Here is a 24,325-nt window from a genome sequence, read left to right as displayed (position 1 = left end):
GGATTAGTCAGCAACTATAAAATACTGATATAGTCACATAGGTAGGTACAATATACTTTGCTATGAACTAGTATTTAATTATTTTACCAAAGCTAGAATCACTATTTTAAACGTCGGTTTAAGTATGAACACACATTTTGAACCTGACCTGGTGGAAGAGCGAACCTCTGAAACGAATCAGAGTAGTATAAATGTAACTCACTGACTGATAGGGTATACAAAATTCTAACCCACTTCTAGAAGTGCTGGAAACACGAAATCTTGCACTCATGTACCTTTAATCTTTAAACCGCCGGGAAAATTCTAAAACCGGAAATGTATACTTTTAAACTCCTCAAAAAAATTTGCTAACTTTCGCATTTTTAACCCTTGCAGGGATTTATTTGAAGCCCGAGAGTGGGTGAACCCTTAGAACTTGTTCAAATCTAAGGAAAATTAGTTAGTTGGGATTGAAGTGATTTACTAAAAAAGTCCAGTAACCTTTTACTCTATCACAATCGGTTTGGCCGCAAAACGCGATTATGCGGAAAATCTTCTTAATTTTAACTTAAGAAATTTACCTTCCGGGCTCGACAGAGGCCGAACGGTTGGTCGTAGTCCTAAACAAACTTTCAATATGATTTAGGAAACAGCGTGATCTACAAAAAAGGTCCAGAAATACATCACCTTATCCTCAATGGTTTGGCAGAAAATGCGATTAAATGTATTACGTTTTTAAGTTTTACTTGAAAATTGTGATATCATCTCTTAAGCCCGAAAAACATTCTCAATGGCAAAATCTTTGTCGTATATTGACATATTTTGTTTTAAATCGAGTTTTAAATGTTTATGCGACAACAATTTATGCAATTTGATCCAGTTTCAGACTGAGCTTGTATTACTCTGTAAAAGAGTGATTTGTATAACTTCTGATATGTCAATGTAACCTATCTGGTGATAAATATTTGTCTGTTTATATGTATTTCGCAGGATATCTCGAGAACCAAATGAGCTTTGGACTTGAAACTTTCCACGATACATCCTTAATACGGTAACAATGTTTTTTTTTCAGATGAAGTAACTCTACAGGATTTGGCTGAGCGTTAGTGAAGTTCACTGCAGTGTGGTATTTATAGAACAAATAAAGTTATGAACATGAAAACTTTTGCATTTTACTTTATTTTCACGTTAACAAGACATAGTTAAATTAAGGGCTATATTCCCCTACGGGAAATGGCTGGGCGTTAGCGAAGCATCAATAGTAGTCAGGGATACAGTGAATTCTATATGTGTTAATAGACACTACACCCTCCAAGAAATAACTACGTGTGTCTTAGCCCCCGGTAACATTAATCCCCCTCTCCCCAGAATTTCCTGGTATAACCACATAATCTCCTGCATAGTTTAAACCCCATGATAGATTTAATAATCTGATAAACGTGTCTGTCTTGGATTAAATAATCTCCAGGTAATAAAAACAGCTTTTTTAAACCCCTGTGTTACATACTTACAGTGTATAATCCAAATATCGGTATGCTATAACTTTAAAATTATGTAGAGTTGTATCTTAGACGGTAACATTGCCGGAAAACATCTGAAATCTGGTTAGTTTTTAGTTTTATTTACTATAAGAATCCATAAAAGCTGATCCATAAAAGCAGTGTTTTCTACCAAGCTCTGTACCGGCTAAGCAAAAGGTCCTAGCTTAAATCTGAGGGAGGAATCGAAAGATAAAATTAAATTTCGTACAAGTCACTTTTTATCGTATCTGTAACGTCTAAGTCAAAAAAACGCCCCCAAATTCAAAACTTTCGTTAAATCCGGAAAATAAAACAAACTATGATCTACTTTTCACTTCCTGGCAAACCTAATCTCTGACATCAATTATCACCAAATTCTTCGTGTCTCCTAATATTTCTAACACACCACTTAATTTTTCTACGAAATTAGTTGATTATTTTTTTATACTACACATCATTAGGCTGAGCGTTAGCGAAGGAATACAAACCTCTCTATTTTCGAAAATGAATACAACCGTGAACACGAAATTTGGAAACCTCATATCCAAACTTACACAATACCCAATTCCGCTTATCCCCTAATTCGAAATTAAAATCTAATAAACCTATCTAGTGATAAATGTTTGTTTGTCTATACGTATTTCACAGGATATCTCGAGAACCATATGAGCTGTGGACTTGAAATTTTGCACGATACATCGTTAATACAGTGAAAATAGTTTGTTCAGATGAGGTATACTTACATCTGCGGGATTTGGCTGAGCTTCAGTGAAGTTTGCTGCAGTGTGGTATTTCTAGAACGAATAAAACTATGAAAGTGACATTTTTGCATTTTCAGTAATGGTTTCTTAGAGAGTAAAGGTGGAAATTCAAATACATTCCGTTATACCATTGAGTTATAGTGCACATTATGGCCAAGTTTTCATTCTGAGATATGGCATTTTTAGGAGAGATTGAAACCAATATATTTATTTATTATATTTAGTTGTACGTGTGTTGTACAGTCATTAAATAGGTACTTAAAATTTGAGCGAAATATTGTTTATTGTTTCCATGTGTTTAATCTTTGTGGTTTTCAAGTGTTTATTGTATTATACAAGTGCAAAAGGAATGGGGAAATGTCACCTCACTTTGCACTCGCATCTCAAATGCTGTCTGAGTTCCGTCAGAGCTTTCAAGAGTTAAGTGCCCCAACATCGATTGTAAACAAGCTCTTACTGGTGCGGCTTGCGGCACAGTGTTACTGTGGGGCCCGCACAACTGGTACCAAAGATGAGAATCACAATTGTATTTGGGTAATATCCTGTACCTTCTGATCTACTAAAATGTTATGTGTCGTTTATAATATTGATAAATCTCAATTAATGTCGTAAATTGTTAAATTATTCATAAAATTCCAAATTCTCATGCATTCACAGCAAAAACTCACAAAACATTAAAACTTTTAATTACAGATAAAAGTAAATGTTTCTACTCGATCCCCCCTGAAAGGATGATTTAGGATATAACATTTGTAATAAGCTATGAAGCATACATATATGTTAAGCAACTCGGACGTTCATAAACTTTGCAGAAAAGGTTTATACGTCACTAAGTAATTGTGATATTGAAGTATTTACGTTTACCTTCTCATCAAGATATCCCTCGAGAAGTTAGATTGAAACGTGTTCGACTTATGTATAGGAAGGATACAAATATAACAGGTTAACTATAAGGTAAAGCGAGGAGAGATTGCGCGGTAGGAGAGATTGCGCCCTCTTTGTTCCAGCTGGTTGGAGTTGGTGGTGCGCGCGCAGCGTCCCTCAGTGCCTCGATCCGCTTCATTAGTTGAGTGTTCTGTCAAAAGTTCAAGACGCTAAGTCTGTTTATTAGTGATATATATTAAACCTACAACTTTCATTTCAAAGGTAAGTGGCTGAATTTTTGTCTGCAGGATGCATGAAATTTAATCAGTACGATGCTACGATACATTATTCGGTATTTACCATTTTTTTCTAGAGAGGTAATGACATAGGCAAACTGTACAGATAGTGGTTGGTCAAATCTCGCTTCGGCCATCTTAGTTTTAAGCCTGCGCAATCTCTCCTACCGATTTTAGGACAGTACGCGCATTTCATGTTGAGGAGAGATTGCGCATTTATTCCATTTAATGTAATGGTAGGAGACATTGCGCATGGATTTCATAATTAATATTAACTATTTGTGAATCTACATATTCGTTAGAAATTCATTAAATGTATATTATGAATCTTTATTTATTTTATTAATATGAATTGCATATTACCATTAATAAAACAACTTAAAAAAAAAATTAAAACATATTATTTACCAAGATGACTATTATTTATTTATTTTTTACAGGCTAACATGCCTAACGTGTACAAGAGGAAAACAAACAAAGGATCCTGGACAGAAGATGATCTATCATCAGCTGTATCAGCAATAAAGAATGGATCATTATCAATAAGAGCAGCAAGCAAGAGGTTTAAAATACCAGAGTCTACATTAAGACATCGAATGAAGAAGAATGATTTTGCAAAACGGAATTTGGGTCCAGATGGCCAACTAGGATTTGGGAAGCCGAGAAAAATTGGCTTTGCACATAATAAAACTTCAATCTGTAGGGTTTGCACCTACACAAAAAGAATGTTAGAATGTTAGCTTACAATTTAGCAGAAACATTGGGTATTAAACACACCTTCAACAAAGACCATAAAACCGCTGGAAAAAGTTTGGTTTTCGTCATTCATGCGGCGACATCCTAATTTAAGTGTGAGAAAAGCTCAAGGCATTAGTAGAGCAAGAACAGAAGGAATGAATAGGGAAGAAGTAAAAAGTTATTTCAATCTTCTCACTTCCACCTTAAAAGAAAACAACCTTTTAGATAAGCCCAACTGTATTTGGAACTGCGACGAAATAGGAGTGCAGCTTAATAATGAGCCTGGAAAAGTTATTGCCCAAAAAGGAAGCAAAGACGTTCACGTCGTTACAAGTGCTGAAAAGGGAGAAACTGTAACTATTATGGCCTGCTGCAATGCAGAGGGACAGTTCCTACCACCTTTTTGTATTTTTAAGGGAGTTTACGCCTAAACCACAATATATCAAAGATGCTCCCCCTGGAACTGTTTTAAAAATGAGAAGAGAAAGTGCGTACATAAATAGTGAACTGTTCATGGAATGGATTTCTGAACACTTCATCCCAAGAAAGTCTCCTGGAAAAGCATTTGCTAATTTTTAGATGGCCATGCCTCACACATGAACTGTCCCAATATGTTGCAAAAGGCTTATGATAATGACATCATTATCTTATGTCTGCCTAGTCATACTACACACTACCTACAACCCCTAGATCGTGTTAGTATTCAAGCCTTTGAAAACTTATTTTAAAGATGCTTGTAACAAATTAGTCACATCTCGTTTGTGGTACTGGCAAAATTTCAAGGGACGATTTTGGCCATCTATTGAATTTATCTTGGCCTCGTTGCTGCCACTGTTCAACTTGGAGTTGCTGCGTTTCGTGCCACAGGAATCCATCCTCTAAATATTGATGTGATACCAGACTATGCATATCTTTTACATTGTGACCAAGATGTAAACCAGATTGTTCCTGATCCCACAACACTCCAACCAACCTTGACATCAGTTAATAATCCAGTATCTGAAAACACTGAACCACCTATTTCAATCCAATCATCTCAATCAAATCATTTAATCCCTCCAATCTGTCAACCATCAACCTCAAGACAATGTTCAGCGCATCTGTAGAAAACTCCAACAAAAGTTTTACAAAAAACTTTCACCGATTCCTAAAAGTTTGGAGCCTTCAAAATCAAAAAGGAAGCAAAGTGCCATGAATGTTACAGATCCAAATAACATAACCAAAAAATCAAGATAAAAAAAGAGTTAGCATCAAACAAGAAAAAAGCGACCAGATGAAAATAAGAAACCTGCATGGAAAGAACAACCAAAATCTTGCAAGATACAAAAAAAAGGACTTAAAACAAGAAACGGTTGATGTTTGAGCAATCTTCTACATCTGAGGAAGATGACGCAGACATTGAACTTCTTTCCGATCATGTCAGCGATAATGAAGATGATGAGTGTAACAGAGTGTCTTGAACTATATCAGGAGACTACTTCGACACTGACTGGATCAAGTGCATGGTCTGTGGAAGATGGTTGCACGAGAGCTGTACAATTTATGAAGGAAAGTGCATTGACTGTGGACGCCGTGAAAAACGTCAAAAAAAATGATTTTAATGCTCTATTATGTAATAATGTTTTTTAAAATGTGCCCAAGTTTAAAATGTTTAATTTTTCAATTTCTTACATCAAGTTTGAAGGTTTCATTAGTTTACATTAATTAAATATGTTTAAAGTGTGAATTGCAGTAGTTATTCCCATAAACAATCTCTCCTACCCATGTGCGCAAACTCACCTACCCTACGAGGAGAGATTGCGCAAAAACACATTTTACGATTTTTTTTATTATTTCGTTATTAACATAATATAAATTCTGGAAAAATTACAGAGAATAGACAACCATACAATGTAAATATAACACTAAAAAAATTGTATATTCAACTAAAAATTTTCGTTTTATTTAGATATTTTGAATTGTGCGCAATCTCTCCTCGCTTTACCTTAATGATGGTATAAAAGCGTTTAGTGATTGCCAGCCAAGATTCTGCAGTTCACAAATAAATTAAATTCTACATTTTACTAATGTATGCATATTGCAAGACTGATAGATAAATGAAGATGATAGATTTCTGGCTGGGAGATGTGATAAAACGTGAGATGTAGACGAGGCTTTAGTCCTCCAACATTATTTGTGCTAATGTCTTCTTGCATCTGCACTTTTATTCCAGCGCGTCGATTCCAACTTTTAAAGACGATAACAAAAGATTTTCTCGCCGGATGTATCTATTTCTAAAAAAGATACCTTAATTTTTCTAAAATCCTACATTTAACAGCACTATCCTAATCATAGATATTTAAACTGGCTAAAATTATTCTGTTACAAAAGGGAAACAGGAAAATTGGAAAAGAGAAAATATCTAGTTCAAAACACAAAATTTCAGTGTTTTTCATAATGAAAATCGAAGGCAGGGTCAAATGGCATTGTTTAGTGATCCAATACCATTTTGGGTACCACCATGTGAGAACTTTCTAAATAAGCCATGATGTCCCAGGTTCACAAAGATTCAGTAAAAACATATAAGTAGAAAAAATGGTGACTATAGCTGCTAATTATATAATTGTACTATAATAAATGAATCAGCAGGAAAATATTTCTATACACGAGGAATCTAAACTAATTCATAACATAAACATTATTTTCGAAAAGAAAAAAAAGATTTTCAGGAAACCATCAGAAAAACTTAAAAAATATAATGGTTGTTAAAACTGAAAAACTTAAAATAAAAAAATGGTAATTAGAAGGTTGTTTTTGGACACCTTACAATTCTTAATTACTTAATTATTTACCAAATGGTCGTGCGATTCCCTTTTCGCCATAACCTCGCTATCACATACACAATTTCTGACTACTTATAGTGTATGCTGCACATAACATTGGCATGCATTTAAGGTCTAACTCTGAGCTTGTATCTCTATTCACGTAAATAAAATTTGTTATATAACATTCAAGAGTATTGACTACAGTTGGAAAATTACAATCAATTCATTCATTTCAGCAAGGATACCTGAATACAAAAATAAGTTTTTGAAATCGAACTAAACGCAAAGAAGGCTGTAATCACCTCCTCAAACAGAAACAAATTAACGAACGACCAGACGCTCATATTGTAAAATTTTACTGGAAATGGAAATTATGGAAAATATAATTCTGATTCGTAAGCTTTCAAAAACATTGTAAGCCTAAAAGATCTAAAAATAACAAAACTATAAAAAATATACAAATCACAAAGTAAAAACTATTGTCAATTTCGTAGAGTAAAGTATCAGAGTGTGAAGAAGTCTTAATTTGGCTATTACCTTGTCGTACATGCATAGAATATGTGTGACAAAGCAAACAAGCACCATGCTAAGGTCTTTATTGATGGGAAGGATAACTGTAGAAAGTTTAAACACAATTTTATTATTATGTATTATGAATGCCCCTAGAACCCGAGAAGTCAGTTTTTGACATTAAAGGCACAACCTAAAGCTTTTTTTACTGTGATAATGTACCCTTTAATTGTTCCATCAAATAAGTACATTGAACGTATAAACGAGGAACATAATTAACTCAAAGATGGTGAAATGTAGTGAAATTAATCTACAATGGTGAATGAAGCTGTCACAATTTAGTCATACGTTGTTTACTAGGTACGGCTATCACCTCAATAGGTCCGGAAATTAAGTCTCGTGTGATAAAATTATGATAGCCATGACAATTTCTGCGGAAGACTTAAATGAGCATCATGTATTCTATCGTAACGCAATAATTGTGGACCAGCCTGTACGGTCCACGGTTCATCACGGATAACCAAAAGGAGTACGACCATAGATACCATGCACCTCCAACATAACCCCATGCCCCATGCCTCCAGTGGGGGTCCTTCACTGATATGGTGAAAATATTGTACTTATCTAAGAGTCAGCCCGTGCGGCTGCAGAAGCAGTGAGGATTATCCGCTAGCACACGAGGAGATAGAAGAGTAGTATATTCCACAGGGAGGAAGAAAGAACCAGGCTCAACTAAATATAAATGTTGAACAATATTATTTTCGGGTCTCAGTTTTTACCCCGAAGTCAACAAATATAAGGTTAGGTCCTCACAGAAAATGAATTAAAAAATGTCTATCAAATTCAGAATTTAGTATTGTTCACCCACCGGGTGCGTACTGTATGTCTGTAACAGCGTACTATATAAACTACTAGTATACAGGTCGGAAAGTAGTAGTATTCAGAGGGGGGGAGGGTTACAAGTGGCTATAGTTATGACTATGATATGTCGTTAGTATGTGACAATCTCCAGCACAAGATTTGGCGAGGGCACGGTTTTTATTTTAGAATCATAATAGCATTTGTATATACAACATTTAGACATCAGTCTCAGGCGAAAACCCAAATTTAGTACGCCAATTACACAAGTCTATTTCCCATGCCGAATTTCAGTTTTGAATTATATATTTCAAATTTCATCAAGGTGAACGACATGTGATTTCGACATTTTCTAATCAGCAATTTCACAATGTCAGAAAAACGAATTAAGTTTCCATAATGTGAATGAGTATTTAAAAAATTACTAAGGGTAATAGTAATTAGTATTATTATTGGGGTCAATGGTCCAGCCAAATTTCTCATACATCTTGGAAATTACACAATGAACATAGAACTCATGAATTCGTCATGGACACCCGGGATTGTGTAACTATTGATTATGCAACTAATCCCTTGCAAAGTTTCGTTTTAAAAGTTGTTGATAGATAATGCATAATAGATTTGATGACGAAACCAAAATATCCCAAGAAATTAATTGTATAAACAATGGTTCGACATGGTTGAACTGGAACACTTTCTTATTAGTTATGACACGACCAACCGCGTAAAATGTAAACATTGAGATTATCCTCAGTCAAATTTATACTGCGTAACGTCTTCATCTCTGATTAAAAAGATTATACTGATTGGCTTCAACAACAAATTGTACCTTTGTTATTTTACTTGTAGTATACCTCTACAAATTTCTACATGACCCCTTAAGAATTATTGGCGTAATCCTAACCCTTGTAAGCCTAAAAGGTTTATGATGAGAACTGCAGAAGAGGTTATAGCATTTCTTGCTGTCCTATTAGCCCTGTATAAATAATTCAGTTCAGTTGTATTTTTAAAGGATCGTAATAATTTGAGTGGTATCTGAAATTTTAAAAGACAGAGAGTATTAAAATCGTGCTGTAATGATTGGGAACGTTTATAAATATTAAACATGAATAAATTAAATTGATGAAATTGTGTTATACGCCGTACCCAGTTTCCAATACTGAGAAAGATTTAAAAGAAATAACATTGTCACAGGAACAGCAAGAGAATTTAATGCTCTTATTATATTCTTCGCTGAAAGGAAATAGCTTGGATGCAGCTCATCCAGGCAATATTGAGAGTGGCTTCAAAGGATCTCTCGGTGCTTTTCTCTAACGCTTCGAAACACGGATAGAGGTGAGCGTAAACTCGTTTTACCTAGAATGTAACACCAGGTGCTATTAATAAATATGAACTGCAACATTGAACTAAATTAAATTATAATCTGTTGAAAACATTACGAAATCAACGCATGACAACGTTCATTTTATATTCTGTTATTTACAGTTTTATAACAGGAAACATCACTAGCAGATACCCGCGGGTTTACACGCAACTTAGTAGGCTTTGTTCGTGTATGAGCTCTTCTGGTTCAAGAGAATATCTATTTTTACGACAATGTTGAGTTAATCTTGTTTCACTGATCAAGAATCTGGATATATATATATATTAATAAAATTTTTATAAACGGCAATAGCCGAATTTATTTTCATTAAACATTGAATCACAAAAAATACTTGCTCCGCCGGGACTCGAACCCGGATCTCTCACTTGCCGGCATATAACATATGTGGCAGATACGGCCAAACACAAAATAATTTTGTTGTAAAAAGTAACGGCTCTATGGTGTAATTGTAGCAAACTCACCCGGCAAGTGAGAGATCCCGGTATTATGTATATATATATATATATATATATATATATATATATATATATACACACACATAAACACATACCTACTTCTTTAAAAAGGCAACTAAGATGGATTATAGGGTTGTGGTCAATATATATATATATATATATATATATATATATATATATATATATATATATTGATAATAGTGGTTACATTAATTAACCAAATGGATATGCTGTCATGAAGCAATGTTTACACAGAACAAATTGAACGGGCTCTTTCAATAATAATATATGTTTGCTGTGATGCACTTTTAGACACAAAGATGAGATATTTTCAACTTTAGAAAACAGTGAGGCATAGCTCTAATGAATTTCGAAATAAGAATAGGCCTATATGTTTACCAGAGAACTTAAAAATGACTATGTAAACTTTTAAATACAATCGGTTCAATAGTTTTTACGTGATTGAGTAACACACACACGAACACACACACACACACACACACACACACACACGAACACACAGACAGACACTATTCGATTGTTATATCATAGTATATAATATTTTAATGGAAGCGTATTGCTACAAATTTACATGACATTGACAATGTAGGCTATATATAATTCAATTATTATATACATTAGGATGGAAATGGACTTTATAATCAACTATTAATTACTAACTAATATAATCGTGGTTGTGTTTACATATAATTAATTAACTAGTATGGACTGTTAGCTTAGCTACCAGCTATTAAACACTGATCAATTATGGTTATGAATGCAAGGATTCAGGGCAGCCTATATGTTTGAAGCTAACCGTTCATAATCAATATATAGTGTTAAACACGAAATTGATAATAACATAGCTTATATTTACATGCGTAGTTTGCACTAACATTTGGAGGATAGTTGATTGTCTGGTACAGCGTTCTTTATACTTTGACATATCACGCTTTACTGATTAAAAAAAATCAACGCAAGGTTTTCATACACATTTTGCGTACCAGCATGTTCTTTCAACCATTTTTAAATCTCCTAATATAATTCAATATCCCAAATAAACCCATACCACAGTAATAAACCTACATGACACTAATAAGAGTGCTTCAATAGAGCAAATTGACTCTAAAATCCTTGAATTTATGGCAGAAATAGCATCAAATTGTGACAACGTTGTACAACTACTACACACATATTTTGTAGATATTAACGTAAGAATACCAGCATACAAAAATAACGTCAAACTCTTCAAAGATTTCATGTAACTATATTACTGTGGCTCTCAGTTCTTAGGTGGAAACATTGTAATGTGTTTACGAGTTTTGGAGTACTCTTTTTGTGAGAGGGTGACACAGATTATAATGACGACACCACACGTAAGTATAAGAACAAAGAGATTACGTAATTTTTCCTTTTACGTAATCTCACCTATTTGATTACCTATATGATAATAATTTAATCCACTTATAAGATCTATAATCCATAATAATTATTATTCTAACAATATTTCTGAATTGATGTTTGATTTCAATTTTTTAATTATGACCCACATTACTAGCTTACCATAATATCTTACTAGAAAACTAATTGAAAGAACTTATGTTATAAGAGAAATGTATGGTTAAGTTTTGTTAAACATATTTTTTCATTGTCATACAGTTCTGAGAGAAATGTAATTTATTTATTTCATAAACAACAATTATAAAAGTGTTTTGTAATTGGTATCAACATATTATATTCTGCAGTAAACTTTCTTTTATCTTTCTTAGTTTCACAATTTTCAATAAATTCCTCATCAAATAGCCTGATTAATTTGTGAAGTGCAATTAATATTAATGGGAAATAATCTGTATAATATACATAATGTTCATAAGGAAAGTAAAACAATATAAGCGTATTCTAAAGATGAAATAAATTAATGATGTGTTTCCACAACTAATTGAAAATAATAGTTGGATTGATAACTATATCTGTAATAAAGGATCTGATCACAACAAGTGCATCAAGTACAACTGTGTCACAACAAGTGGTAATTAGTATGAGGCAGAGTATAACTATCAACCTCATACCACAGTGTAGATTATGAGTGGGACTCAATTTGTCAGATGAAGCCTACGTATGGAATTCTTTTCACGTATTCTTTGAATACGAAATTCTTGGGGTTTATAATCCCGATTATTAACCTGGGGGTTTATAATGTCCAGAGGCATGGAGATCATAAACTAATCATAAACTTATGTATTTGGAATTATTGAAGATATTAAAAGAATGAATAAAATGAGAAGAACTAATAACAAATCATTTGTATACAGGGTGACAATTAAGTCTGGAACCTCTTTTTTAATTTTTGAACCACAATAGAAAGAAATACCAAAGTTCACACGTGCTTACTGGTGATAGTAACGCACACATCTGCCCAATTACTGACCAGATAATCCCTTTGGGGGACGGTCCACAAGGAGTCAGACAAAATTCTTAAATAACAGCATAGGTCAAGTTTGGTACCAAATTAAAGTTCTTACTTAGCAGAGTACAGATTCTCATTGTATTTAGCTGTTAAGTTTTTCGCAATTTATCAACGACTTAAGGGTGAAAACTATTTACCTTGATTTATGTAAGGCTTTTCATATCAGCAAATAATGTCTTTCGGAAACAAAGATTTAGATTGATGTAAGGAAAGACATCTTCCTTACATATTCTCTACATCCAAACCCTTTTTTTAAAGGAAGTTAATATACCATAAGAATATTGTTAAGATTAATACTCCACAGCAGACCAGACTTTATAATTTTTCAAATTCATATATAAGTGGGAATATTGATGTTATCATAATATTCCTGAGTCATATTTTCTATGATTTTGATGTTGTTTTGTTTTTACGCTCAAAGTTATGAATTTTATTATTGTATAGCAAATTTACTTTCCAGTATCAATATATCCACTATTTCTCCAATGTAAGTTGTTATGCTCATATAACGGTAGTACGAGTATTTTATCCAAAGATATTACCTATTTGGACAGAATATATTTTCTACTAACCTAATTTCTGGAAACAGTCCTTTCGATTGCAGTAAAGAAGTCTAGAATTATTTTTATTTCATGTGCAACAAAATTTCAAACTCTAGAAAAAACGACAGTTTCTATTTCAAAATCATAAACGATAGGTTTACATTAAGTATGGTCCTGTTATTACTAGAGTTACAAAATAAATGTTTGAGGGTATTTTTAAATTAAACGACTTCAATGTTACTCTCTGAATTTGATTTTTGTACCTGTACAGTTTGTAAAATTTGTTTAGAAGAGATGAATTCTTTAAAGATTAGTTTTGTTCATTAACCTAATTACGATGCTTGTTGATTTTTCAATGGATGACGGTTTTTTCCAATAGCGAAAAGAAATATTGTTTCCTTAAGCAAAATTCAGATACAGAATACATTTATTTTCTGCATTGGCATTGCCATTGTCTCACCAGGTGCACAACTGAATGCACTACAATGTGATGGACACGATCTCTAAACACCGTGCAATAACTGATTTTGCTACCCAAAAGTAGCTATCATGGAAAGCGTTGATTCCATGTGAGTGTTGAAATAAGCTCCAATTCACCTTATTGTTAGTGCAGCGTCAGGGATCGGACGGTGCTACAGACTTGACTCCTAAAATCTTTAGTCATGATCGTCTGAAGAGATAAAAAAATTTGACCACAAAGCTCAAAATGCACTCTTTATATCTTCTGACATCCATATATTCAAAAAATGACCGAGAAAACGCCGCATTCAAACTTCAATAACACTAAAGTTTTCTTGTGAACAAAACGAAATATATACAAGAAATTCAGTATCAGCGGCAGAGGAAAAGCAAATACGTACCAGTACACAACAAATACGCACATTCAATCATGGTGCATACTTCACAACTGATAGATGTGGAGACTGAGTGAAATTCCCACATTATGGACGGCTCGGCTTAGCGTCACTGAATGAGGGTGTAGAAGTAGGGAATCGGTCGAATTTTATTTGTGTTCTCATTCTGGATGTGAAATGTATCGTGTTCGTGTCTAATGTATAATTTGGAATTTATTTGCACAATACTTTTGTTTAATAAATGTGACCCACAAAGGAATTGTTAAGACCGTGCGAATCTTATTTCGGCTGCTTCTATATCATTCAATTAAATTTTAAATTATAACAAAATTAATAGCCAACCACTTCAAAGTTTCGAAGATGTTTATACCAAAATTATATTATTGTTATAAACACCTTCAGTGCTTTGTGATATGTAGTAAGCGTGACACCACATGCATTGAGGGTGAATAGTATCTCTAGTATCTGGTAAGATCTCTATAGGACTGCGCAATGGGATGGCACGATGTTAGAACAATTTGCTGCCAATTTCCGGCAAGCAGCACTCCCATGGTTATGGTGATGCACGTTTCAATTCTAATACAGAAACACTCGGACCTTAATTATCCGGTAGATGGCACAAAAATCAAATTAATATTTAAGGAATGAACAGAGCTATTACCGAAGTGCAACTTTTTGTTATTATCATCAATTCTGAGTACATATAAACATTTTCATGGTGTACATAGATTGCAAGAAATTTGTAAATGTGAAAATATTATTCCTAAAACGTATCCCATTAAATTATCATTACAATCGATTGCCACAGGAGTATTGTATATATGAAAAAAGATAGAAGGTTTTTTTGATATTGAAGATATCAATATTGATATAATTATTATTATTAAAATTACTTAATAGTTCACGTTTCAATCATCATTAAATAGTATATTCTCAGTTAAGTTTTTAAATAATTTATAGTATGTAAATAATTTAGGTCATAAATTTAATTAAATTCTTAGTTAAACACATACATTTTGAAGCTTGTGGTGTATAAGCATTGGTATTACAAATAAGGAAATAACAGCAAACATTATGTAAATAACAAACTCAAATACGTATCAGCCATGTTTGCTTTTGGAATGAAACAAACCATTAATATAACCGTTATATTTGCATGTACAATTTGTTACATAATTATATTTACACTACCATTGCGTTGACCTCCATACAACAAAATAAACTACGCTAAAAAGTGTATATAAGTGTTGAGTTAATTATTAATTATTGGAAAGCGTTTGTTTTTCAAACAGTCATATAACATAATTTAGTTATTGTATAATGAATAGTCAACTAAAACCCAATTTTTATACACGAGTTTATTTTCATACAATTGTTCCGGTATTCAACCATTATCCGTGTGTACTTTAAACTCTGAATAAATTATAAACAACTAAATATACACATGTCCACGATTTAAACAGATTTTAAATTTATATTACACAGTGGAAATTTTGATTAGTATTTCTGTATTTAATATTTTAATTTTTTCGAAAACTGCGTTTGTCTTATTTTTCATATTGCTATTTAAAATGTTATGAGGATCTTTGTTATAATTTACATAGATATGTTATTCTTCTTTCGTGTCTAATTTTTCTCCTTTCCTTTCGTATCCAAAATTTCCACGTCCTTTTCAACATTTGTATAGTTATCCTAATACATGTCAGCGAAATATAATTTTTTTGCAGACGTGTTCTTTGCTTTCAAAGCTATGAATAGCTTATGTTCTTGTATATGAATAGAATCATGTATTTGTTCTTATACATAAAATACACAAAATAATAAATATGTGTCTTCGTATAAAACATGTATTTTGATAATTTTTGCATTGTTTAGATTTTCATGTGATCAAAGTAAGACGAAAGTGAATACAAAATTGACGTAGGGGAATTATTGTGAGAGGTATTCACGATCTCCCTTCCACTACCTCTCTTACACGCTGAGCACCGTGGTCTGCACAGTAATGCTGTCAATTGCTAAATTTACTTTGTCTTCAAAACTGTTATTACTCTTTTTCTAAAATATTCAAGCTTATTTGTAAGTAGGTTTTAATATAAGGAGAGAGTTGAGAAAGGAGGAGGTTACATAAATAGGCCTATCTCTATATGTTGCTTTTTAATGTAAGTCCACCGAACTTTTCCGAAACTAATGAACCGATTTGGATAACACTTTTTTAATCGAAGGAGGGCTGTTCCATGGTGGTCCCATTTAAAGGGCTGAACAAGTATCTCACGAAGAAACCATCTTGGAAGTTTTACTTAAAAACCATATGAAAGCCAGACGGAAAAGCTTTAGAACTGTTAGAATCATCACTGTACATGTTTGGCTTCGGAATGACATTCCTATTGGAGGCAATCTATATATATAAAAATGAATGTTTGTATGTTTGTCCTTTATGGAATCGTGAACTATTGGACCGATCATGATGAAAATTTGTACGTATATGTATTTTTCCACGGAGAAGGTTTATAAGCTATGCCCATCCCTTTCCCGATTCAGGATTCCGCCCCACTGGTTACAGAAATACCCATAAGAAATGCATTGCAGCAAACATATGTTAACGTCTTTTCAAATTTTTAATCAGCTGTTCTTTGTAAACATATATTACACTTATAGTTTTAAAGCATAGAGTAAGCTTAAGAGAAACGACAAATTTTGTTTAAACTGTTTTTGCAATCACTGTTAAACATAGACTTTACTATCCAGATAATACAATTCAAATTTGACGTAAAAATTCACCTTTAACTGCAATATTTATTTAATATAAACCATGCTCATGCTTGATCAGAAGAGTAATGCAGATATCATAATTACTATCTTACGTTGGCTACAAATATAAAGAATGTTATAAAATCAACCTTAGTTGTTTTTTTTGACAGAAGTATGGTTCTCAAAACTCCGTGTGTACATATTCTCTCGATCGAGACAACAAAGCAAGCTCAATCGTGGCATCGGAGATATAACTAATTTAATCTAAAATTTATTATAGTAAAAAAAAAATTTACTAAGTAATATAAGGACTTCGGTTCTTAAGATTTGCGTGCGAAGCCGTGGGTAACAGCTAGATAGAGGCAGGAATATGGTACATACCTTCATAATACGCCCAAGAGGCTCACGATGGAACGACTATCAATTATCTCAGCAATGTTTAGAATGTGATAGAAAAAGAATAAGTGAATATAGTGTACTGTTTTCAACGGGAAATTGCGTGCGAAGCCGCGGGCAACTTTTGCAAAAAATTATTGAAATGCGCAGCAAAGCGCGCCGGGCCCGCTAGTATATATATAAAAATAGTGAAATTTTTAAAATCACTCTAAGTTACATCAGATTTGCTGTGGAAAGTTTCCTAGCCAACATCAGAGTCGAAAAATATGTTTGCTGTGGTAGTCCTTTGAATCACACGACATGGAACAACGATAAGTCATGAGATAGTGAGATATAGTTTTGTTCCATTGATCATAACTAAAATCATAAATGATATGGATCGTATCATGTTTCATGGTACTGTCCGAGTGACACTATTCCAGGTAATATAAAAATGTAACAGGATATACAATAATCTATAGTAACGGAACAGTCTTGAGTGCGGAGATTGGAATTTTTACAATCATAATAAGACACATCAGGTTAAGTGTTAAAGAGGGATTCTTAGCCCTAACTTCGCCTGGTAAAATAAGACATTCTTTACTTTTTTTTTTACTTTTACATCAGAGTTGCAATGAGCAGGTTCTTATTCTACATTGGGGTTTCAGACAACACTCCTGTAAGAGTAATTTAAATGAAACATGGCATGGAGTACCGGGATGGAATAAGATACCAAAGTGTAGGTTTCAGTCATATATTATCTCACAGAATTTTTAATACTTATAAGCATTTCTAAGTTATTAAACATTTAAAATGTATTATTTTTTATTTCTCGATGTTATTGCAAGTACTGAAGTTGGTTTATTTAATTAAAAACATTGAATTGTTAAGTAAATTGCAGAGTGGTGGTTTTAGCGTCGTAAAATTAATCTCATGCCAGACCAATGTAAAGAATATTCCCATAAAAAAACTTACGTATCTTACTACAAAAAAGACCTAAGAAAATTCACAACTATCTTAAATTTGTAAAATAAATTTCGAAAAAAACAATTTTTTATCTCATAATATTCCTTAGATTCCAGTCATGATCCGGTAGAGCATCCTAGTATGTTTTGATACGTCTACTTTTCACTTTTATCCATTCAATAATGCTTCTATTTTTAAAGGGATTTTCCCTATATGATATTGATTTTAATTTTTCCTCATAGAAATACAAAACAGGTTTACATATTGTAACGGAAGAAACTGCTTGGGGGGCTATAACAGAAACCACAATAACAAACGTGAAAGTGTCTAATAAATATCAAAATCAGTTTACGACGCGGGCTTACCATAGGAGTGTTAAAGATTACTAGAGGATACAACCAGCAAGAATGAATCACAAACGGAAATGTGACTCATCCCTTAACAAACAGAATAATCCTGTCCCTCTCTTGTCAAGAGTATTAGTGAGGACGGTGCGCCACATGTGAGGTCCTGGGCCGCGGATCAATCCAGGACACGGCCTTGGGGACGATCACTGATTGGGGATTACCCCTTGCCATAGCCAGACAACTGGGAGGTCGACAGTCGGAACAAATTACTTGTTTGATTGATCTCATTACTAGCTTTACTTTGCAGTCACTTGGAAGTTTGTGTGCCCCAAATATTACGTCCACATTTAGCAACATTTACTAATCCACACTATTAATGAAATGTGGGGGTCACACACTGTCATATAAATATACACAAAACAAAATTTAATTTTTTATTTAGCTAAATGAACAGATCCTGCACGAGAGTGCACAATTGCTCAAATGCAAGCAGATTGAGTAGAGTAGCTCATAAAAGAGCGCGTACTGATATTTGCATGAACACACGTGATAAAAATAAATTCATCCACTAGACCCTATCTCCTAACTTAAATTAACATTTTGGTTTAAATTTTCTTTCTATTTAGTAGAAAGAAATTTTTATGAAACCATATGAAGTTTCCATTAGGAATTTCCCCATTGTTAAAAATAGGAAAAGTTACTTTGTACTTCTTTGTTTAAGTTTTGTTATTAACAATGCAATGTTTCGGACATTTGGCATCGTTATATCTTATAACAAGTATATTATATAAGTATATATATATATATATATATATATATATATATACAATACTTATATAATATACTTGTTATGAGATATAACGATGCCAAATGTCCGAAATTCTGTTACACACACATACACACACACACACACACACACACACACACACACACACACACACACACACACACACACACACACACACACACACACACAGACAGACAGACAGACAGAATTACAAAATCAAACTGACTGTTTAACGAGCACAAAATACAGTTTGACTTACTCTTATACATAATGATTTTTGTGTTAAAATAAATGGAGTAGGTCTATAGTATGGTTTGAAAGTACTATAATCTGCTGCATTTAATGTTGTACGATGTTATTACTGAAACATGACGTACCCTTATGTGTTTTTCATCTAAATAAAAACAAACAAATGGACACAGATTGGAATATCATTACTAAAATATCCTTGTGAACGATATATTTACAAATATTTACGAAACATTTCTTAAAAATATTGTGCTTCTGAAAATGCTAGGCGGTAAATAAAAATATGTATATTTGTAATCAGAGTATATAATATATGTTCCACCAGCATTCATTTTCAATTTCATTTTCGCTAAATGAATTTATTAAAGTTCATGTAGCTTACAGTGAAAACGTTTTTATTATCTATTACGCTTTTATTACTTTTTTATCAAAAGCAAATATTCAAAAGTTTAACGTTTTTGTAATATTTAGACCACCACATATTTAATGTGACTAGATAGCAAGTTGCTGATTATTTAAATTGTACTCTGGGAGGCTTCTCAATATTAATTTAAGATGTTTAAAAGCCTAGATATATCTGTATACTATCGAAGTAGGATTTTAGATATGAAATAATGCTATTGAAGACAATAACAATGTTCAAAATTTTAATCTTAATAAATAAATTTTGTTCAGGTTATGTATAAATATTATAAAATAATCACTTGGTTACGTACGGCTAAATTGTAAACTTGTCTAGTTGCAACTATGTTGATGACAGGCTAAAGGCCAGGCTAGCCAATCCTGTCTATTTGAGAGTGCTGTAAACACAAAGTGATAGCCTCCTTATATCTTCTGTTTTCCAAAGAGCTAAATTAGTACACCACTGAACCGAGAGAGCTAGCCGTTGGCGATGATCAAGAAACTACTAATGATCTAACTTTATCAAGATTTCGCTTCTAGCGAAACAAGTAGTTTGCTATGGACTTGTATTGATTGCTGAAAGTAATTCAGAACTTGAATCTGAATTGCAGATTTAGCATTTCTGTGTAAAGTTTTAGATGCAACGAAGAGGGTTCACAGTTGAGGTAATATTGCGCCTGTAAACGTGGCATCAAAGGGTTCCATGCTGCTGTACTTCAACATTGTGTGCAAAGCAGAAAGTGAGCTTGCCTGGAAACTCATTTCACTTTGAGATCAACAAGTCCAATTTTAATTCTGTACTTTTCTAAACTTAATATAACCATTATAATTTAATAAAAGTTTATACGTAGATTTTACGATGTAATACGTTTTATTAAGTAGTATATTTTACAAGGATTAGTTAAACACAGACTGTTAAGACAAATGGAACTAAATAATGAATATTTAGTTTAAAAGGATTAGATTATATGGACAAAAATATATTTACACCATATTCATTATAATATAAGCATTAGACTTCGTTACTGATTTTGCGTATTATGTGATGTGAAGTATTTTAAGATTTGAATTGATATGCTGATGTCACATTTATTTGTACAAAATATAATAACACGAACAGTCACATAAAGGTAATGTCGCAAATTAACAAATAAATACGTACAAAACCACAATGATATTTTTACCCACATCTACTATTTGAATTAGAGTTCAAAGTATAGTATTCTGTAACTATTAATAATAGTGGTTTAAAGTACCGAATACCTCGAAAAATGGAACCATGCAAAAATCTTCCATTAGAACAGGAAATATTCTTGAAAAAATATAAATCTTAACATAATTTCATAATACATGTAATTTTTAGTAATTATTTTCATTGAATAAAACTCATTGATTTACTTACGGCATGTAATTTTTTATATAAACTCGACCATTATGATTCAAGGACGGAAAATCCTAGTATTTGTTGTAAATGAATATTTTAAAGAATTATCAGAAGACGTTTTTAACCATATAAAACTTATGGTACGTTCATGAACTGGACATTAAATTATTATATCCTCCAACCTAAGAACTAATCTGGATTGTTATACCCTGCAATTTAAAATCTACATATAGAAAAGCCTTATCTCAATTAATTGTAGACAATTAGAATTGTGGTGGAAAGAAAAGAAAATTAGGATCATGATGTTTCTTGATACCCGGATAAGTATGTATACCCAGATCTTAATTTTCTTTTATTTTCACCACAATCCTATTTTCACACACACACACACACACACACACACACACACACACACACACACACACACACACACACACACACACACACACACACACACACACACCACACACACACACACACACACACACACACACACACACACACACACACACACACACACACACACACACACACACACACACACACACACACACACACACACACACACACACACACACACACACACACACACACACACACACACACACACACACACACACACACACACACACACACACACACACACACACACACACACACACACACACACACACACACACACACACACACACAAACACACTTGCGTCGTTCCCTGAGGGATGGTAATGCAATTGAAGATATTTTCAATATCAAATTTATTGGATTCGTATTACAGGGCTACTTACACTTTTCAGAGCAAATCATAGCATAAAGTTACGTATAATATATGTTCAGCTTTGTATTATGTTTGTATGTATAACTAGCAGACGTTTATATTTTACAAAATGTTGTTGTTGTTTTGAAACTTCTTATTAATGAAACACTTTGAAACATTTGAAGTCTCATTTTTAGTGTTATTAATGATTTTTATATCTTGAGTCATATTACACCACCATATGATTTATTTATTTATTCAATATAATTATTACAGCAAAATATGGTTTTATAGTTTGGCTAGATATAATGTCTACTTTTCATTGTACATACCTTAAAATTGCAAAGTTTAAATGACTTTAGGATTAAAAAGTATCTACATCGATCGAAACAGTTTTTTTATTAGGAGAATTTAAAATATCTTCTTTTTTATAAGTTTGTTGGTACAAAAACTATTTTTTTGGCAGTACATAGTGAGCGTGTGACAATACGAAGAGTAGTAACCATCCAGGTTGAACACTAAGTAACATTTACGTTGGTAGTTCTTTCAAACGGTCCAACCATCTAAATATTTGTAATGCCGAGAGTTGAAATGTGTTATTTCCAGACCCACAGACGGACTATGTAATAAGCACCAAACTTTGACATAAATGGAGAATTCTGAGAATTATATTAATGTCAATTCATCAAAATTTCACTTAATGGCACTTAGGTACAGCTAAATAGTTAGTTTGTTCCATTTATTTCAGTGCAAATGTGGAAATATGTCAAATAGCCAGTTGTATGAAAATTAATTTCAAACATTTTAATGGGACCTAAATACTTATAATTAGTAATAAAATGCCAACTTAACTAATTCGTGGGTTCAGTTAAATACAGTACAAAATAAAACAGCCATGTATTTTCGGTTTGTAATATTCAAATACATTTGATCATTAATGTATGTATGTTCTCAGTAAGTCCACTTCAAAGTTGAACTTTGGTTTCTGCAAACCATCTCCACAACCGCACACCAATATCCGCACTTACTTACTCTCTCCTTCCTGCATTTCAATCGTAACTCTCGGGGATTAAAATTCAAAACGTGTATCACTAAGAAGTTTTCTTTTGTAATTCAGAACAAATTCTCTAAACGATTCACTACCTAATCTAGTCTGCAACGGAGTGTGTAGTATTGTATCTTGTCCTTAATACTGTAATTTGCATTATAGACTGTTTAGTAAATAGTAATACATACGATATAACTGGACAATTTGTTTCAGATTATTTAGGGAATATAAGTACTCCTGATACCTTACTTATCTTTTTTGGATTGGAACCACATAATCTGCACTACATAGTTGTGATCATTCAACTTTATACCCACATATCATTTCGGATTTCGTAAATATTTGCGATAAAAATTTTTAGGTTTTGTATCGTTACATGGACAGTCGGTGTATTTCAAGTAAGTATAATAGGGAGATGGATTAGTGAAGGATAAAGAAACTAGTAGTCTTCAATCATGTATTTCTTCAGAGTTACGAGTCGCTTAATAAAAAGAAACTACAAAGTAACCCTCATACGCTAGAATAATCTGCTTATTGCAATAGTAATATATCCGTAAATCTGGAAGGTCATAAATAACAACATTGTTTATTTTATTTAAACATATATCACACAATTACGTGAGAGAGAGAGAGATTCAACTCTAGATTTTAGATAAAAGTAAGTCGCGATCTAAGATTAAACCAAAAACAGTGAGGAAACAGTTTTTCATAGTGAAAAAAATATTGCTGTTGTATATTATGGCGAAGGATAAATGCATTAAGCATTTATTTTTCGGCATACCTTGAAACGATAATAATACTTTATTTAGAGAAATGTTTGATTTGCTTGCGCGAGGTCACAGCAAAATTCACATTAATCTACTTCGACCCGTGGATTTTAAAATTTCCATGACTGCAACTATCATGGTAAACGGAAAAATTGTATTCCAAAGTTAACAAGACAACATTACAACGTGTATTGAATTAATAAACAGACAATGCAATTCAACTTAACAACCATGGAACAAAAAAAGATTTTTACAGTTCTTTTAGCTCCAAAACATATTTTACAAAATAAGACTGGTAAGTTGTATTTGTATTTTTCAAAATAGTATTTTTATAGTATAGTAGTACAGTATAGTAGTTTTCAAAATAAGACCAACAATGTATATTTATTCAAAAATAAATGCATTAAGAATAAGAAGGGAAGGTATTTCAAACCTTATAAATTGTGACAGGTCTGCTATCTGCTCA

Source organism: Homalodisca vitripennis, chromosome 4 (genome assembly GCF_021130785.1).
Source record: "Homalodisca vitripennis isolate AUS2020 chromosome 4, UT_GWSS_2.1, whole genome shotgun sequence".
NCBI lineage: Eukaryota > Metazoa > Arthropoda > Insecta > Hemiptera > Cicadellidae > Homalodisca > Homalodisca vitripennis.
The sequence above is the reverse complement of the archived record's forward strand: the minus strand, read 5'-3'. Positions refer to the sequence as shown.